This window comes from Leopardus geoffroyi, chromosome B2 (assembly GCF_018350155.1).
Source record: "Leopardus geoffroyi isolate Oge1 chromosome B2, O.geoffroyi_Oge1_pat1.0, whole genome shotgun sequence".
Classification (NCBI taxonomy): domain Eukaryota; kingdom Metazoa; phylum Chordata; class Mammalia; order Carnivora; family Felidae; genus Leopardus; species Leopardus geoffroyi.
The window spans coordinates 39283324-39299891 of NC_059332.1; the positions used below are offsets into that span (position 1 = coordinate 39283324).

The following is a 16568-nucleotide window of genomic DNA, read 5'->3' on the forward strand; positions in this document are numbered from 1 at the left end:
TACTGATATCTAGGTAAAACTCTATGATATTTGGGGTTTGTTTCAAAACAATCTGGAATGGGAGAGTGGGTAAACCATAGATGAATTAACAGTCATCATGTGCTGACGATTGTTGAGGCTGCTAGTGGGTACATTGGTTTCTCTTTTTTTTCCTCTCTTGTTCTAGATCTTTAAAAATTCCATAATAACGGTGCCTCATGGAAACAAGGGAAGTGAGATTTGAGAAATGTCTTAGAGGTAGAATTGATAAAATATGGTATTGGATGATGTGGGACCAGGAGTATCTAGAAGTATCTAGAAAAACACCCAGGGCTCTGGCTTGTGTAGCAATTCTCCACATTGGTCAGCTTGGAATGCGAAAACAAAATACCATACATTGTTTAAACAGCAGGGATTTGTTTCCCACAGTCCTGGAGGCTGGGAAGTCTCAAATCAAGATCCAGCAGGATAGGTTTCTTTCTTTCTTTTTTTTTTTTTTTAATATAATTTATTGTCAAGTTGGCTAACATACAGTGTATACAGTATGCTCTTCGTTTTGGAGGTAGATTCCTGTGATGCATTGTTTACACGCAACACCCAGTGCTCATCCCAACAAGTGCCCTCCTCAATGCCCATCACCCATTTTCTCCTCTCCCCCACCACCCCATCCACCCTCAGTTTGTTCTCTGTATTTAAGTGTCTCTTATGGTTTGCCTCCCTCCCTCTCTGTAACTTTTTTCCCCTTTCCCTTCCCCTATGGTGTTCTGTTAAGTTTCTCAAATCAAACATATGAGTGAAACATTTGATACCTGTCTAACTTATTTCACTTAGCATAATACCCTCCAGTTTCATCCACATTGCTACAAATGGCAGGATTTGATTCTTCCTCATTGCCAAGTAGTATTCCATTGTATATATAAACCATATCTTCTTTATCCATTCATCAGTTGATGGACATTTAGGCTCTTCCCATTTGGCTATTGTTGAAAGTGCTGCTGTAAACATTGGGGTACCTGTGCCCCTATGAATCAGCACTCCTGTATCCTTTGGATAAATTCCTAGTAGTATTAGTCCTGGTTCGTAGGGTAGTTCTATTTTTTTTTTTTTTTTTTTTTTTTTGAGGAACCTCCACACTGTTTTCCAAAGTGGCTGCACCAGTTTGCATTCCCACCAACAGTGCAAGAGCGGTCCCATTCAGAATGATAGGTTTCCGATGAGAGTTCTCTTCCTGGTTTGGAGACAGCTACCTACTCACAATGTCCTCATGTGGCAGAGAGAGCTCTGTGTCTCTTTCACTTCTTTTAAGGCCACCAATCCCATTGGATTAGGGCCCCCACTCTTAGAACATCATTTACTCTTAATTACCTCCTACAAACTCTATCTCCAACTAGAGCCACATTGGGGGTTCAGGCTTCAAGTTAAAAATGTAGAGGGGACACAATTCAGTCCATAGCAGTGGTACTGTTTGATGAGAGGGGAGGACTGGGGAAGTCCACTGGGGAAAGAGAGATCTATCCTTGCCACCAGTGAGGACATACAGATTTTCAGATAACACATGGTTGACCAAAGCCACAGATGCCTAGTATAATGAAGGTTTAGAAATAAGAGTAGGGGTGCCTGGGTGGCTTAGTCAGTTAAGCATCCGACTCTTGATCTTGGCTCAGGTCATGATCACATGGGTTCCTGAGTTCAAGCCCCACATTGGACTATGAGCTCTCAGTGTGGAGCCTGCTTGGGATTCTCTCGTTCCCTCTTTCTCTGTCCCTCCCCGACTCACACACATGATCTCTCTCTTTCTCTCAGAATAAATAAATAAACTTTAAAAAAAATAGAACCAAGAGTAACAGCAGCATGGATTCATTGCACACCTATGTGTGTAATAAAATCAACCAGGAACTATACTCAGTGCTTTTTAAGCCTTGTCTCACCTAATCTTCTTATAATTCTCATTTTACAGAAGACAGAACGGAAGCACAGAAAGTCACCTGCTCAAGGTCACATGGCTGGCATACAGTAATTAGGACCTGTCTGATATAAAAATCTATGCTTTTTTTTTTACTCTACCACAGTGGAAAAGCTATAACTTGGAGGGGACATGGAGGTCTGTGTTGGAACCCTGGTCTTGCCATCCACTTGCTGAGAGGCCTCAAGTCAGTGACAGCCTCTCTGAACATTAGTATCTTCATCTATAAAATGGGGGTGATGACATCAAACTCACAAGGTTTTAATGAGGATCCAATAAGACAGCACATGGTCAGTGGTCACCATAGAAGGCAGCTGCTATTGTTATTATTATTATTATTGACTGCTATTTTTGTTGTATACCCACATTTCTCCCATATGCCTTCCTGAAAGTTCCCAGAACTGTTACTTTTCTGACATCACCGACGTCTCTCAACCCCCTTGTTCACATTTATCCTCCCTATAACAGGCCAACAGTCTGGGGACACTTTGGGTAGGGATGCGGACAGGATGGGTAGGGCAGGACATCTGTGACTCATGATTCCCTTCTATCACACCTGGCCTCCTGGAGATGCCAAACCGGATAAGATGACCTTGCAGATACAACTTCTCAGAGGCCTGGTTTCACATGTTTGGTCCAACAATCAGGCCTCGTTTCCCCATTTGAGAGCTCATAAAATGTTCTTAGTATGTATAAATAACCTCAGTTTCTACCCCTGCTGTTGCAAAGAAGCTCCATGGATGTCCTGCCCTATCCTTCCACCTTCCAATCCATACTGACCATTATTCTAAGAAAGAGTGGGTGTTTCTCAGCCACGAGGCAGCATTAAGAGCCCTAGGTGGTTAACATTCCAGGTCAGCTTGACCCAGCTTTATGTCATTGAGCTGAACATGGCTCACCTCTGGATCACAGCCTCCTCACAGAGGCTGCATGGACAGAACTCTGACAGCCACTGCAGCCTTAGGCTCTGAGCATCTGTTGGGGAGAAGCTTAGGTAGGTACCATCTTGATTTTTGAGTGAGTTGAGGAAAGTGTAGAGCCCAGCTGTGTAGTCTGTCTACCCCCTGCCCCCCGTCCACCAACCTAAAATCATGGTCACTTCTCTGTCAAAATGAAAGCCTAGTGAGGTGAAAGGAGATGTATAATTCCTTGTAATTCCCCTTGCAGCATGAATTTTCTGTGCAGTTACCTGCAGGGAACACAGGAGATTAGAAATGCAAGAAGTTTTCTGGGTGTTGTGTCAAAAGCCTGACATGTGAGCAGTGAGATTTAGAAGGCTACATCCCTCGGGACAAAAGAAGGTTTATTTACCCAGAGCTTGTTAGGTGCCTAACACCCTGCCCCCAAGTTGCTGGGAAGTAAGATTTTCAATGTGCAGGCATTGTCCCTGCCTTAGTCAGTCTGGGCTGTAATGACAAGATACCATAGAGTAGGTGGCCTAACCAGCAAGCATGTTTCTCACAGTTCTGGAAGGCTGTGAGTCTGAGATCAGGATGCCAGCATGGGTGCGTTCTGGTGAAGACCCTCTTCCTGGTTTACCGATGGCCGCCTTCTTGCTGTGTCCTCAGAGTGTGGAGAGAGAGCTCTAGTCTCTTCCTCTTCATTTATTTAAAAACAATCTTTTAATGTTTATTTATTTTTGAGAGAGAGACAAAGACAGAGTATGAGCAGGGGAGGGGCAGAGAGAGAAAGAGGGAGACTCAGAATCTGAAGCAGGTTCCAGGCTCTGAGCTGGCAGCACAGAGCCTGACACAGGGCTTACACTCACGGACTATGAGATCATGACCTGAGTTGAAGTCGGACGCTTAACCGACTGAGCCACCCAGACGCCCCTCTTCCTCTTCTTGTAAGGACACTAACCCTACCATGGGACCCCACACTTGACCACATCTGAACCTAATTCTCTCCGTGAGACCCACCACCTAATGCCATCACACTGGGGATTAGGGTTTCAGCGTATGGATTTTGGAAGAGCCATTCAGTCCATAATAGTGTCCTTAGGGTTCTTACAATTTACCCCAAAAGATTGAAAAATGGCTTGGTTCCCAGGGCCCAGTTTTTTGCAACTTTCTGGTGGTTTATCCACTCAGAGTGAAGAGTCCCTGTGGCTCTGGGGACCTACACTCCAGGAAAAATTGGGGAGGCATGATCAGAGGGTCACAGAGCCCCAGGTGCATCCATGGGGAGGTAGCTGTCACCTGGTATTTATGGGATAGATGGGGGCGGGATCTGGGAAGGTAGAGAGGTATGGGACACGATTCTTCACACAGGATCACACAGTTAACTTGTCAGAGCAGGGCCCAGAAAGGGTCCCCATCCCAGAGCTCAGGCAATCCCTTGGACACTACCTGCCCCACCACCTGCTGGCTCTGGAGGCCAGGCCTGGAAACTGGCATTGAGAGCTGGTTGTCTCAACCATAAAACTGTAAAAGTCAGTGCGTTTTTGCTGGGGTTCCAACAGTTCTGTTTTGTAAACTTCAGAATGCTTTAGATGTGTGACCCATATATTTAGAAAAGACAAACCAAATTCTCATTATTGATATGCATCATTGATATTTTAAATCACACATATTAACAATAATAACAGGATTAGGCTCATGGAATCCCAGAGCAAGCAAGGTTCTTCCGTGCAGCCTTCCTTATCTGCTTGCTGGCATCCCCTGGTCCCTTTCTGTGCCAAGTGGTATTAATTGCATTACAAATGACAAGCGCATTTAATTTCAGAATTCTCCTAGTAAAGGGAGCTACTCAAGAAGGAATTCTCATGCCTGTACACCACCCAGCCCAGCGTTCACTGGCTCAAGCCCCAGGCCCAGAGGATCCATGGTGGGAAGTGACTGTCCATCACTCTGACCTTCTTGGAGAACACAGAGCTCTAGAGACCCAAGACAGACCAGAGTTGCCATACCCTGAACTTGGGTCCCTGTTGAAGTTTCCAGGATGTTCACTATCCTCCTGTCAAGCTGGTCTTGTTCTTCATGGCTCTGAGAAGAAAAGGAAGTGGGGAGGTACAGGGGATAGCTGGCATCCCTTTTGGCCCCAGAGAATACTTTGTTCTAGATTGCACCAACAGAGGATCTCAGAAAGTTTTAGAAATTTCCAGATCTCTCTGCTACAGACCCCAGGCTGGCTGTAAAAAGTCAGCAACTAGCACCTGCAACCTTCATGGACAGTTTCAGTATCCCTTACCTAACTCTGTTAGGTGTAAGACTGGTGTAAGAGACCTGCAAATCCATCCATGGCCCCAGATCTCCCCCAGCACCAGTGTTCTGATACCTGGGTTTATTCCTTTCAGGGATAAAAATACCCCCTTATTAGAACTACAATAACTTATAGGGAGGTTTTCCCACTAGGCCACAGATACCAAGTCACTGGTGACGGAACAAGGCTTTGCTCAGAAAGGCAGACGGCCATCAGTCCTTCACACAGAGAGCAGAGGCCAGGGAGCCAGCATATAAATGACAGCACCCTCCTTCCGCATCTGCCCCGATATCTTGTGTCTGTCCCTCCAGTGCAGGCCCACCAAAAGTTCCTGACTGAAAGGTGATCTTAACCTGCTCTTTTGAGCTCACACCACCAAGTCACAGTGATAACACACAAAACACCATTAAATCTTTTAAAGGAGCCCAGTTGACTGGGCAAACTCCTTGGGCCAAAACAAAACATCCAGGGTCTTCTAAAGGCTGCAGGCGAAGCTGAAGGACTCTTGCCACTTTAAAGTGTTGGCTTCGATGCTGGTGGCAAATAGAAAACTCTTTAGATTACAGCTGAGATTTGGGACAAGGAGATTCAGGGCAGCGATAGAAGCAAAGTCATTTGGTTAGGTAGGGGTCTGTGCCAGGCATGAGGAAGTCAGGCAGAGGGCGCCACTCTAACTTCTATTCCCAAAGCAGTTACAGATGGAGTTTAAAAATATGTCTTGAGAGGCACCTGGGGGGGGCTCAATCGGTTCTGCATCCGATTTCAGCTCAGGTAATGATCTCACAGTTCACGGGTTTAAGCTGTGTTGCTCTCAGTATGTACTGACAGCTCAGAGCCTAAAGCCTGCTTTGGATTCTGTGTCTCCCTCTCTCTCTCTGCCTCTCTCTCTCTCTCTCAGAAATAAAATAATACATTTTAGAAATGTGTCTTGAATTTGTAGGTGGTCTTCTCTCCCTCCTAGCACACAACCATTTCTTTGGGGCTGTCCTTGTTTCTACAACAGAACCAGAAGGCAAAAAGTGGACATGGAACCATAAGTATGTCAGAGAGCATTCTAAAATCTCCAGAGAACTTAGACAACATCCTCTTCCTCAAAAAAGCACAAACAGACACACCATGTCATTTTTGGGAAGGAAACTGAGGCTGAAGGTTGAGGTAACTTTTCTACATCTGCATGGTGCTTTAGTGGCTGAGCTATGACCATTTTCCGTGAGAGGTTCAGTGCAGTACCCACTCTCCTGGTGCCCTCTCTCATTTAACATCAATAAATCACAGATTCAAAGGAGAAACTAGAAGTGAGACTGGAAAACCCCAAGCAATAAAAACAATTACCAAGAGTAGGGCAGAAAAACCAAGAAGTAGTCCATGCAAAGGCTTATGAGACCAACCAGCTTGGTCAGCTGGGCTAGGGGTTTATCTCTGGAGCCTGTGATGGAGCCCACTGTTCACTAGCAGAGAAGTCAAGAGTGGGAAGGAAAGAAGGGCTCAACCAGAAACAAGTAGGAGACCCCTGGGATGGCCGGGACCCGTGTGCAACCCCTTCTGAAGGCAGGCCCCGCCCTGCCTCCTCACGCATAAAGAAGGATGTGTGCTGCATGAGCCACATACCTGGGGATCCAGAGTGACCTGGCCACCTGTCAAGGGTATAATGCACCATGAACCTAGCAGTGTGGGGGGAGACGGTTTAGACAGCCAGTTCACCATAAGGGGGACCAGGATAATACAGTGCCCACTGTCTAATGGCTTATGGGGCATACACTGCTGTGTAGTGGGGAATGTGAAGACCAGCCTACAATATACACTGAAGGCTTCAAAGGCAATGCCAAGACTAGGCCAATGGTTTTTGTAGCTCACACAAAGGAGTGAGTCCAGGCTCCTCATCAAAGGGCTAAGGATTCACGTGACCTGGTAATGTGTGGCAAAATGGAGGTCATGTATGTTAAGAAGAATCAAGTCAGTGTAAAGGTTTTAGTGTTGACACAGTGAAATGGGGTCCATCAGATCAGCCAATGCACACAAAGGAAGAACAAAAACTCTAGGGTAGGCCCCAGAGTCCCAGAACCTCTGTGAAACGTCTGAGGTACTGGCATGGCCCCAGGGGCCAGGGCCCGGGCATCCAGGATACTCTTAAGATTTTCCAAGGCAATGTGGTGACTACTTTGTAAGGGCTTTTGTGACTGGAACTCACAATCCAAGCCCCTTTCTGAGGGCTGAGTCACCAGTGTGACCCCAGAGATGAGGAAGACACAGGGAAAATGTGGGGTTGGCAGATAAGTGACTCATTGGGTTGACAGATAAAACACAGAATGCCACATTCGAATTCCAGATAAACAACAAATAAGGACCTAGAACGTGCTTATAATAAGATACTATTTGTTCTGTATTTGAAATTCAAATGTAACTGGGAATCTTGCATTTTTATTTCCTAATCTGGCAAGCTGAGGTCCAGCAGTCAACACACTCTAAGAACCAGAGCAATATAGAAATGTCTTTCATCACTGTGGGGCTGGCACCAAAGGGCCAGATCCCTGGCCAGGGTGGACTTCCTAATGTGGCCACAGTGATGTGCAAGAAGTTTCACAATGATAAGAGTGACGCAGGCCTGCCTGTGTGAGGTACATATAATTTTACATTGTCTAGTAACTGCATCTTTAAAAAGTAAAAGGAATCAGGTGAAATTAATCGTAACATATTTTATTTAGCCCAATATATCCCAAATACTGTCCTTTCAACATGTGATCAAGATAACAATATCAGTGAGATATTTTACATCTCTTTTAGGACTAAGACTTTGAAATCTAGTGTGTAGATTAACAGCCCTTTTCAACTTGAACCCTTCAAGGGTGCTCAATAGCCATTTATACTGCAGTGAAGCTCTAATGGCTTGTCGCGGGGGGGCTGGCTGCAGCCATCCGGATCCCTTGCCAAGAGTCCAAGGCATTGGTGTGGTTCCAGTGATGTCAGGGAGGTGGGGTGAGTGGGGGGTCGGGCAACCAAGCACCTCTAAGAAGAACCAAGGCAATGTGGGGACCACTTTCTTAGGACTACTGGGCTTTTACTGGAGGCTAGTCCACTGCTAAGGTGGAGGCTTTGGGGTAACCCTGGGGATATAGTGGATAAAGTAGTCAGTCTACTCTAAAAAGAGCCAAAGCAAGACTGTGATTTGCGTCTTAGTGGTTTGGAGGTTGGCATGATGGGCCCAGGCCACCTGCCAAGGTCTGAAACAGGGGAGTGGGGAAAGGGGGCTGGGCAGCCGGGTGATGCCATAACTCTTCTCTGGCAACTTTTCTGGTGCCTCTTCTCTGATGACTCCATAAATAAGATCCCAGGGTCCTGGAGCTGAGGCCCTGCTGTGTCACAGTGATGCAGGGAGCAGTGTGAGAAAAAACCAGGCCACCGTGGTGAGCTCTGGAGTGGGCGCCAGAGGTATGAGCTCCCCAGCCAAGGGTCTCAGGCACCGATAGTGTCCATGTGATGTGAGGAAAGGGAGCAGATGATAGTCAGTCCCCTTGAGTAAGTAAATCCAAGGTGATGTGAGCTGGCAGGTCTCCCTTTCCCTCTTTGTCCAGTGACGCCCAGAACCCTGCCCACCAGAACCGTCAGCCACTCCTGCTTGGACCTGTGCTTCCCTTCTTGAGAATGTCTCCAGCTGACTCCAGCTGGTGGCAGCTGGGCACGAGGTGTGCCACTCCCAGATGGCCTGCCCCAGGCAGACAAAGCAGGGTGAGGTAGCAATTTCCCCTGCTTTGTAAGTTCCTGTATAATTTCCTCAATTTTGCTTCTGGAAGCCTAAAACATTTGCCAATCCCTGATCTAGGTACTGACTTGCAGGGGTTGTCCAAAGGTCAAGGTCCCTGCCAGGGATCTGAGGTCCCAGAGTGGCTCTGGGGGAAAGGGACCAGGCAGCCAACATGTTAAGGAAAGCCAAGGCAGCATGCACCTGCCCTGTAAATGCTTCCCAGAGCTGGAACTGGAAGCTGTGTTTCCTGCCAAGATTTGAGGCACCAGAGATGGGGGACGGGGCGTGGCCTCAGCCCCAGGTGACAGTGCAGTTCCTGATGATCTGCCACTGAAGGGCAACTGAGGATTTTTCACAGGAGCAGCCTCCCTCCCTTGTTTGTTGCCAAAACATTGAGTGGGGTAGGGCAGGCAGAACTATTTCAGCTCCTACTTGGGGCATCCTTAGGTCAAAGGTCTGTTGTAAAATATGGATCTGTAACAGACTTATGCCAACCGTAGTTACACAGGTGTGGGACCTATACCATGTTAGTCTGCAAAGTCAGTGAGTGACAGATGACAAAGTGGCCCCTACTTTTGTGACATAGTTCCAAGATGGAAGGAAGCTGCGGATATATGTTTTGAACCCAAGTTGGCTGGAAGGAAGGGGCTCTTTTTCTTGGAGACAGAGGGAGGGTGGAGGGGAGTACAGAGTCCTTCAAGTTGGAGAACTGGGAAGTCAAGATTATTAACTGGGAAATTTAAAAAGGCATTAAGTTGCCAACCGTGGAGAGGTTGGAGGTGATTTGATACTAGCTCTGATGGCAGTGTTGGCTTTGCAACTCTGGATGGAGGGCAGGCTGACTAGGGGAGATTCTGGGCTTGAAGACAATTGAAGCAGGGATGGGCAAAGAAGAGTGAGGAATAGGCTAGTAAACCGGCTCTAAGTGCCCAAAGCAAATTTGTAGCTCAGTATAATGACTGCAGCCTCATGCAGAGGGTTTAAAGGAATCAGACACCAGCAGCAAGATGGGGGTCTTCAGGCTGAAAGGGGAATGCTCAGAAAATGTCAGGTATTGGGATTTCTAGCTAGGAAGGCATCCAGAAGATTGATGGCTCTCTTTGACCAGGGGTCAAGTTTGGCAAATCCGGGGCCAAACCCCTAAAAAGGTGAGAGAATTACTATGCTGTCAAAAGTGAAGTGGCCCAATGGAGATGGGTTATGGGTGCAAGAAGAATAAGGGCTTCCTGAAGCTGGAAGAGGATTCTGGGAAGGGCCAAGTTGTGATGAGGGTAGCTCAGAGCTCAAGAGTGGCTTAGTGTCAAACTGAGATTGTGTGGAAGGAGAGGGCAGTGGGTCAGAGGAGGAGCTTAGGGTTTGCCATCTCAGAGGTGTGGAAGGCATCTGTCAAGGTCAGAGTCATGGCTTTGCCTGTGGCAGCAGGGAAGACAGCTGCAGAAGATACTGAACAGATCATCAACAGGATATTGAAGCGACTGTGCACATCCCCTGACAGGATGGAGAGGCCACAGGACAGGTTCTATAGACCTTTTGCAAAGTGAGAGCATCTTTCAAGGGGCATACGTGGTTGGGGACAAATTGTGCATGACAAGCTTGGCAATGGGGGCTCTGGAGTGGGGTTTGGACTCACAGGATCAGATGGAGTAATTTTCTGTTCTCCCTGTGGTGAAGACAGAGGTGGGAATAGAAAGACCGGGGAGCTTTCAGTTATCTGAGGCAATGAAAGGTGTGATCCAGAAAAGTCTCGGTGGGCAGGGGAGTGCGCCATTCCAAAGTCAAAAGAGTTCATGGGAGTGCAGGAGTCCTTTGGCTTAGTGTTCACTATTCAAATTCACTCTCTTACCTTTGACCTTAATCAGAGAGGCAGCCTGGTTCCTGTGATGGAAAACAGAGTAGAAAGGTTATGGACGCATCTATTGTTGCTGAGTAAACATGACTGAGCCAGAAGTCCAAGAGGAGGAATGAATTACACCATTTGGATATAATTCTTGAATTATTGCAAATCTGGTCTGTCTACAAGTAAAATGTCCTGTGTTTCAAGTGGCTGCAGATAAATTTGCCTCTGTGCGCTTGAGCTTTTTTGGAACTCTAGAGGCACCATACCTCATGCTTCAAACAACTATGAAATTCTCACATCTGATGACCACATGTACCCCTTCCCTTTTTTTAACCATGAACTTTTTTGAGTACAGCATCTCCTGTCTGTGTAAGACCTATTTAACATTGGAGTTCCCCCTGTTCTATTCTGGTTTGTTCTCTCTTCAATACAGAAACTTGCAGTCTCTAAGAATCTGCCAGTGGTTGTCATATAGGCTCAATCCAAGTTTATGTGTGATTTATTGTTCATGTTTATAGGGTTTGTTTTGGGGTGACCAGGTGCCTCAATTGGTTAAGCATCCAACTTCAGCTTAGGTCATGATCTCATGGTTCATGAGTTCAGTTAGGCTCTCTGCTGTCAGCGCAGAGCCTGCTTTGGATCTTCTGTCTCCCTCTCTCTCTGCCCTTTCCCCACTCTCTGTCTCAAAAATAAATAAATAAATAAATAAATAAATAAATAAATAAATATTAACACCCCCCAAAAAGACAGAATTAAATGTATATATATATGTGTGTGTGTATATATATATATGTGTGTATATATATATATATTGTTTTGATTCAAGCTCCCAGAGCTGACATGAGTTCTTTCTGTGAGTAAAAACTTCCTACTCAAATAGCTCACTGGCTGTCTCACATGCATCTGTGTGAGGGCGTGCGGGTGCTGAATTTGCATCTTACAAGTCACTAGAAGAGGCTCCTAAGGTGTTCTTGCTTCAAAGCTTCCTATACTCTATCTGGTTTTCCTTTCTGGGTTAAATCACAGAATAGTCTGGCTATCGCTAAATGAGGAGTAAATCTCCCACAGTGTCATGTTTATTCAAGGACTGATCTACCCTGGTTATCAGTTAGTAAAGTGCCTTTTCTTTGATCGTGGAAGTTTTTCCCCAATCTAGATTAATATGTCCACTTCCTTTGTGTCTCAAATATTTAACTGCATCTATGTCAAGATAACAATTCATTGAGTTTTGGAATGGGCAGCCAAGTTATCAAAGATAGTCTATGTGCTTCAAAGCCACAATCTAAAAAGTGGCTGTGCCATTGAGGCAGGCAATGTGATCATGTAATGACTGGGCTAATGACTGACGGACAACCTGCTAGGAGGAGGTCTCAGGTCAGGCGGTATCTGAACAGTCTAAAGTATTATCTCAGGTGAGAGATCTGACACACAGGCTAAGCAGCCTGGCTGATGATGCACTTAAGCTCCAAGCAAACCCTGATGTATACATCTATTTCTTTAAAAAAAAAAAATGTTTTAACGTTTGTTTTTGAGAGAGACAGACAGAGACAAAGTGTGAGTGTGGGGGTGGGGAGGGACAGAGAGAGGGAGACACAGAATCCTAAACAGGTTCCAGGCTCCGAGCTGTCAGCACAGAGCCCGATGCAGGGCTCGAACTCATGAATTGCATGATCATGACCTGAGCCAAAGTCAGACGTTTAACCACCTGAGCCACCTGGGAGCTCCTTCATACATCTATTTCTTATAACTATACACACCAGTAAATGACCTACAGACACATCAAATACAGTAAAACCTTGGATTGTGAGTAACTTGTTCTGCGAGTGTTCTGCAAGACAAGCAAACATTTCTAATAAATTTTAACTTGGTAAACAAGCAACGTCTTGCAACACGAGTAGTGTGTGACACCAAATGTCACGTGATCACAACTGAGCCAATAGTTATTGGAATTTGCTTTGATATACGAGTGCTTTGGATTACAAGCATGTTTCCAGAACGAATTATGATCACAAACCAAGGTTTTACTGTATAATGGTTAAGTAAACAGTATAGAGAGAAATTGCATTAACGTATAGGTGCCTTTTAGTCAAGGTCTGGTCAGGAAAAGACAGCACCAGCTTATTAGCAGAAAGAACTGAGCTTAAGGAATTGGCCGACAGATACCAGAGAGCAGGAAAGGCAAAGGGGGTGTGCCACAACGGCACCCTTTGGGCTGGGGAAGGTTATTGGGGTTACTAGAAGCTCAGACGGGGTGCCGGTCCCTCTGCAGCTCTGAGCAGGGACTGCTGCCCGTTGGCTGCTGGTACTTGATCACTTGGATGAGGACTTGGACATCTGAAGAAAGGGCGCCGGCTGTCTGGGCTGGTGGCTCTGAGAGAGTGTGGTGAGGCTAGTTCTGACAATACAGAAAGACCTGGAACCAACTACCACTGGCTGGGGTGAACACAGTTACTGGGATCACAGTCCAAAGAACCAGACTCTAGGAGACAAGCTCTAGCTTTCCAGTCTCCCTCGAGTGCCCCCTAGTGGCAGAACCTAGGAAAGAGCCAGCGGCAAAGGAGAAAGGTGATTTGCAGGGTCCCAGACTCGCATCACACAGCCAAACAGGAAGTGTGGTCAAGAGGTGAGAGACAAGGGCTTAGCAACCCAAGCAAGATGCACGCATCTGTGCACCATCTGCATGCGGAGGAGGGAAGTGAAGCGGGAAATCAGGTTACTTAAATTCACAATGATCCTAGGAGCTTTCTTAAATCGAGGGATCGAATTTGTTCTGCCCACCTACTGTTCCCAAGTCAGATTTTTTTTTTAATTATTCCTCCAACCGTATACCAAAAAGTCTTACTACAAACTGATGCCAGAAATTTTCTGAGCCCTAAATCAATATAGTAAAATAACCATTCTGGGCACAGAGACAGAATTATCAGACTGAGTTCATTCGAACCTTCTACACAAAGCCTTGCCCGGCTGTTGTGGATAGGTAGTTATACATTTGGAAATGACAACTAGCAAGAACCAGGTGCTGACAGGAGGTTAAATTGCCCTTTAGAATTATCTTTTCTGCCACCTCCCAGTACTTTACCACTTACCTAAAAGAAAGCAAAATAATAGGTTCCTTTGTTTCCAGTACCTATAATGTGCATTTCCAGGTTTGTTTGGGAGTACAGCTGTGAAATCTTTCAGCACTGACATAATTCCCTTCCTATCCGATTGTGAAGGGTTCTTTGAGCGATGTAATTGTTCCCCACTGCAATTCTTACAGCAGTGTGCCAGCATGCCAATCACTTATTCTTCTTCCAGTTCTGATTGTTCCCCGCTGTGTTAACACCCAGAATGAGTACTTCCAGCTGTTGAAAGATGTCAGCATATTTATATGAACTGCTTCATGGCTCCTAGGGAAATTTCCTGAAGCAAAGACCGCCAGGTTCCTGATTCTGTGGAGATATGACTGGGCTTACATTTAATTTTCTCTGGGGTCAGTAATAGTATTAAGTATTTCAAATGGCACACGTGAGCACATAGTGTCATTTTTGTCTTAACTGGGCTTTGGTCATATTCCTTGCTAACAGTAGAGTGTATGTATTCAAAATCTTTTCCGGAAATGAGAAACTTTGTCTTATGATTGGTTCCACTAAGAGCTCTGAAGAGATTATCCTATTGAAATGCTTCTGGCCGACACAAATTCACCAAACTTTTTTTTTTCTGATATTTCAAATTTCTCTTTGTATTGAGTTTACATGCCTGCTTCTCTACAGTTTCTAAAGTTTCCCATAATCTGAGTGTAACACTTTTTTTTTCCCTTCACTGACTATGTCTCTTCAAAACCCTTGACTAGAGTTGTTAACACCCCTGTTCTGAATTGAATTCTGTCCCCCAAAAAGGTATGCTGGAGTATCAACCCCTGGTACCTGTGAATGTGACCTTATCCGAATATCGGTCTTTGTAGATTTAATTAAGATGTATCTTAAGATGAAGTCATCCTGGAGTAGGGTGGGCCCTTAATTCAATACGACTGGTGTCCCTATAAGAAGGAAAGGAGACAGAGGGAAGAAGGCTGTGTGAAATCAGAAGCAGTGGTTCGCCATAAGCTAAGGAATGTTAGGAACTTCTGGGCACCAGAAAAGTCAAGGAAGGCCCCTCTTCCTGAAGAGGCTTCATAGAAGACACAGCCCTGTCAATGCTCTGTCTTTGGACTTTGGGCCTCCAGAACTGTGAGAGAGTACATTTCTGTTGTGTTAAACCACCCAGTTTGTGGTCCTTTCATACAGCAGCCCCAGGAAACCGATGCACCTTCCCAGTCTACTAAATAGAATTCGAGTAATAGGGTTTTTTTGTTTCAACATCCCTGTGTCTATTTTCCTCTAAGCTAGTGCCTTCAGTGCAAGTGGCATCTGCCCTATCCTCGCTTTGGTTAGACACAGGGACAGAGGATTCTTAAATACATTCTTGGAAGAACACTCCCGGGCTGATAGCTGGTGGCCCCATCTTTGTATACAGTGGCTAACAATCATGGGGCATCAAGGGAGCTGGTCAGCATCAGATTTTTCTTCCCTGGAGGTGCACTGGGGAAGCATCCATAACCACTTAGTTAGTCACCACTGTTACTAAAGAGAAAAGCCCAGAAACCGATTTGGGGATACTCTTCCCACCCCCAGCATCTTCACCCAATCCAATGAACTTGTTTCCCATTGCCTTTAGATTTGTAATCTTGGATCACAGTTCTGCACAAGGCTGCTTCTCCCTAACCAAGAGCGCCATTGTGTTGCCATAGCATACCTCTCTGTTGCAAGTGCCGAAGATTTCAGCTCTTCAGAGCACAACCCCCAGGCCTGATCCCTCTGATGTGTGTGGCCCTTAATTTCTCCTCACTGGGACTACCCTGGCCATCCATCCCACTTTCTCACCAGATAATCCTTTACCCTTGTACCTGTATTAGCGGTGCTATGTTAGAATGTCAAAATGCTGAAAGTATCTGTAATTTCAAAGTTGAGTCATACTAAAGGTAGTCACTGCAATGTAATGTCCACTTCAGCACTCTTTTTTAGAGTAAGAGGAGATGTCAAAAATAGTTAAATTTCTGTAACTTTTTGAAATATATATTGACCAATGTTGACTTCTATTAAATTGGTGGGCCTAAAGTTGTTCTACTGAAACTTGTTAAAATGACGTCTTTTCTAAAAAAAAAAAAAACAAACCCATTTACATGAAAGCAGAATAAAAACTTTATATTGACAATTGAACGTTGAAAAATAACAAAGAGAATAATTGTTTGTTATATATTCACAGCTGTTAACCGGTTTCTTAACTGTTATCTGTCGCTCTATTTTTCAGGAAAAAAATGTATTTATTTCAATATGATATTATTTCCAATATTTAGCCTGCAATCAAAGTCGTATATTATGATAACGAACTTGGAATGGATAGCTCAATTGACTCCTCTGCTGGTCATCATAGTTTTAATTGTGAAAATAAACACTCTAGAGGTGCTGAAATATTGGGGAAGATTAGAGCGCATCTGCTAAATGCTGGAATTTTATTTTTTGAAATTAAAATGCATAATATCACCCACAAATATTTTCAAATATGTTTTGTTTTATCTCTAATGCTTACCTGTCTTCAACAAATATTTTTCTGAGACAAAATTGATTAAATAAATTATCTCTGAAGCTTTCGAATATTTCACTAAATTTAAATGCTTCAAAACTGTAGGCCTTCACATAGGCCTATGTTTCTAACATAGACAGTAAATGTGTCCATATAAAAATAGGAGTTGCAGGGCGCTAGGTGGCTCAATTGGCTGAATGTCCAAATCTTGATTTTGGCTCACGGTTCATGAGATCAAGCCCCGCCTC

The 16568-nt window shown here is 45.0% G+C and overlaps 1 long non-coding RNA gene across 2 annotated transcripts; it reads left to right on the plus strand.

The window, feature by feature from the left end:
• The first annotated feature begins 6203 nt into the window (after positions 1-6203).
• On the plus strand, positions 6204-16280 carry LOC123609713. 2 transcript variants are annotated; one of them, XR_006717922.1, is made up of 3 exons: positions 6204-6298; positions 7582-7758; positions 16048-16280. It is a non-coding gene; the product is annotated as an uncharacterized LOC123609713 (long non-coding RNA). The 2 variants fall into 2 exon arrangements; XR_006717923.1 differs by lacking the exon at positions 16048-16280 and adding an exon at positions 14017-14181.
• The last annotated feature ends 288 nt before the right edge of the window (positions 16281-16568 follow it).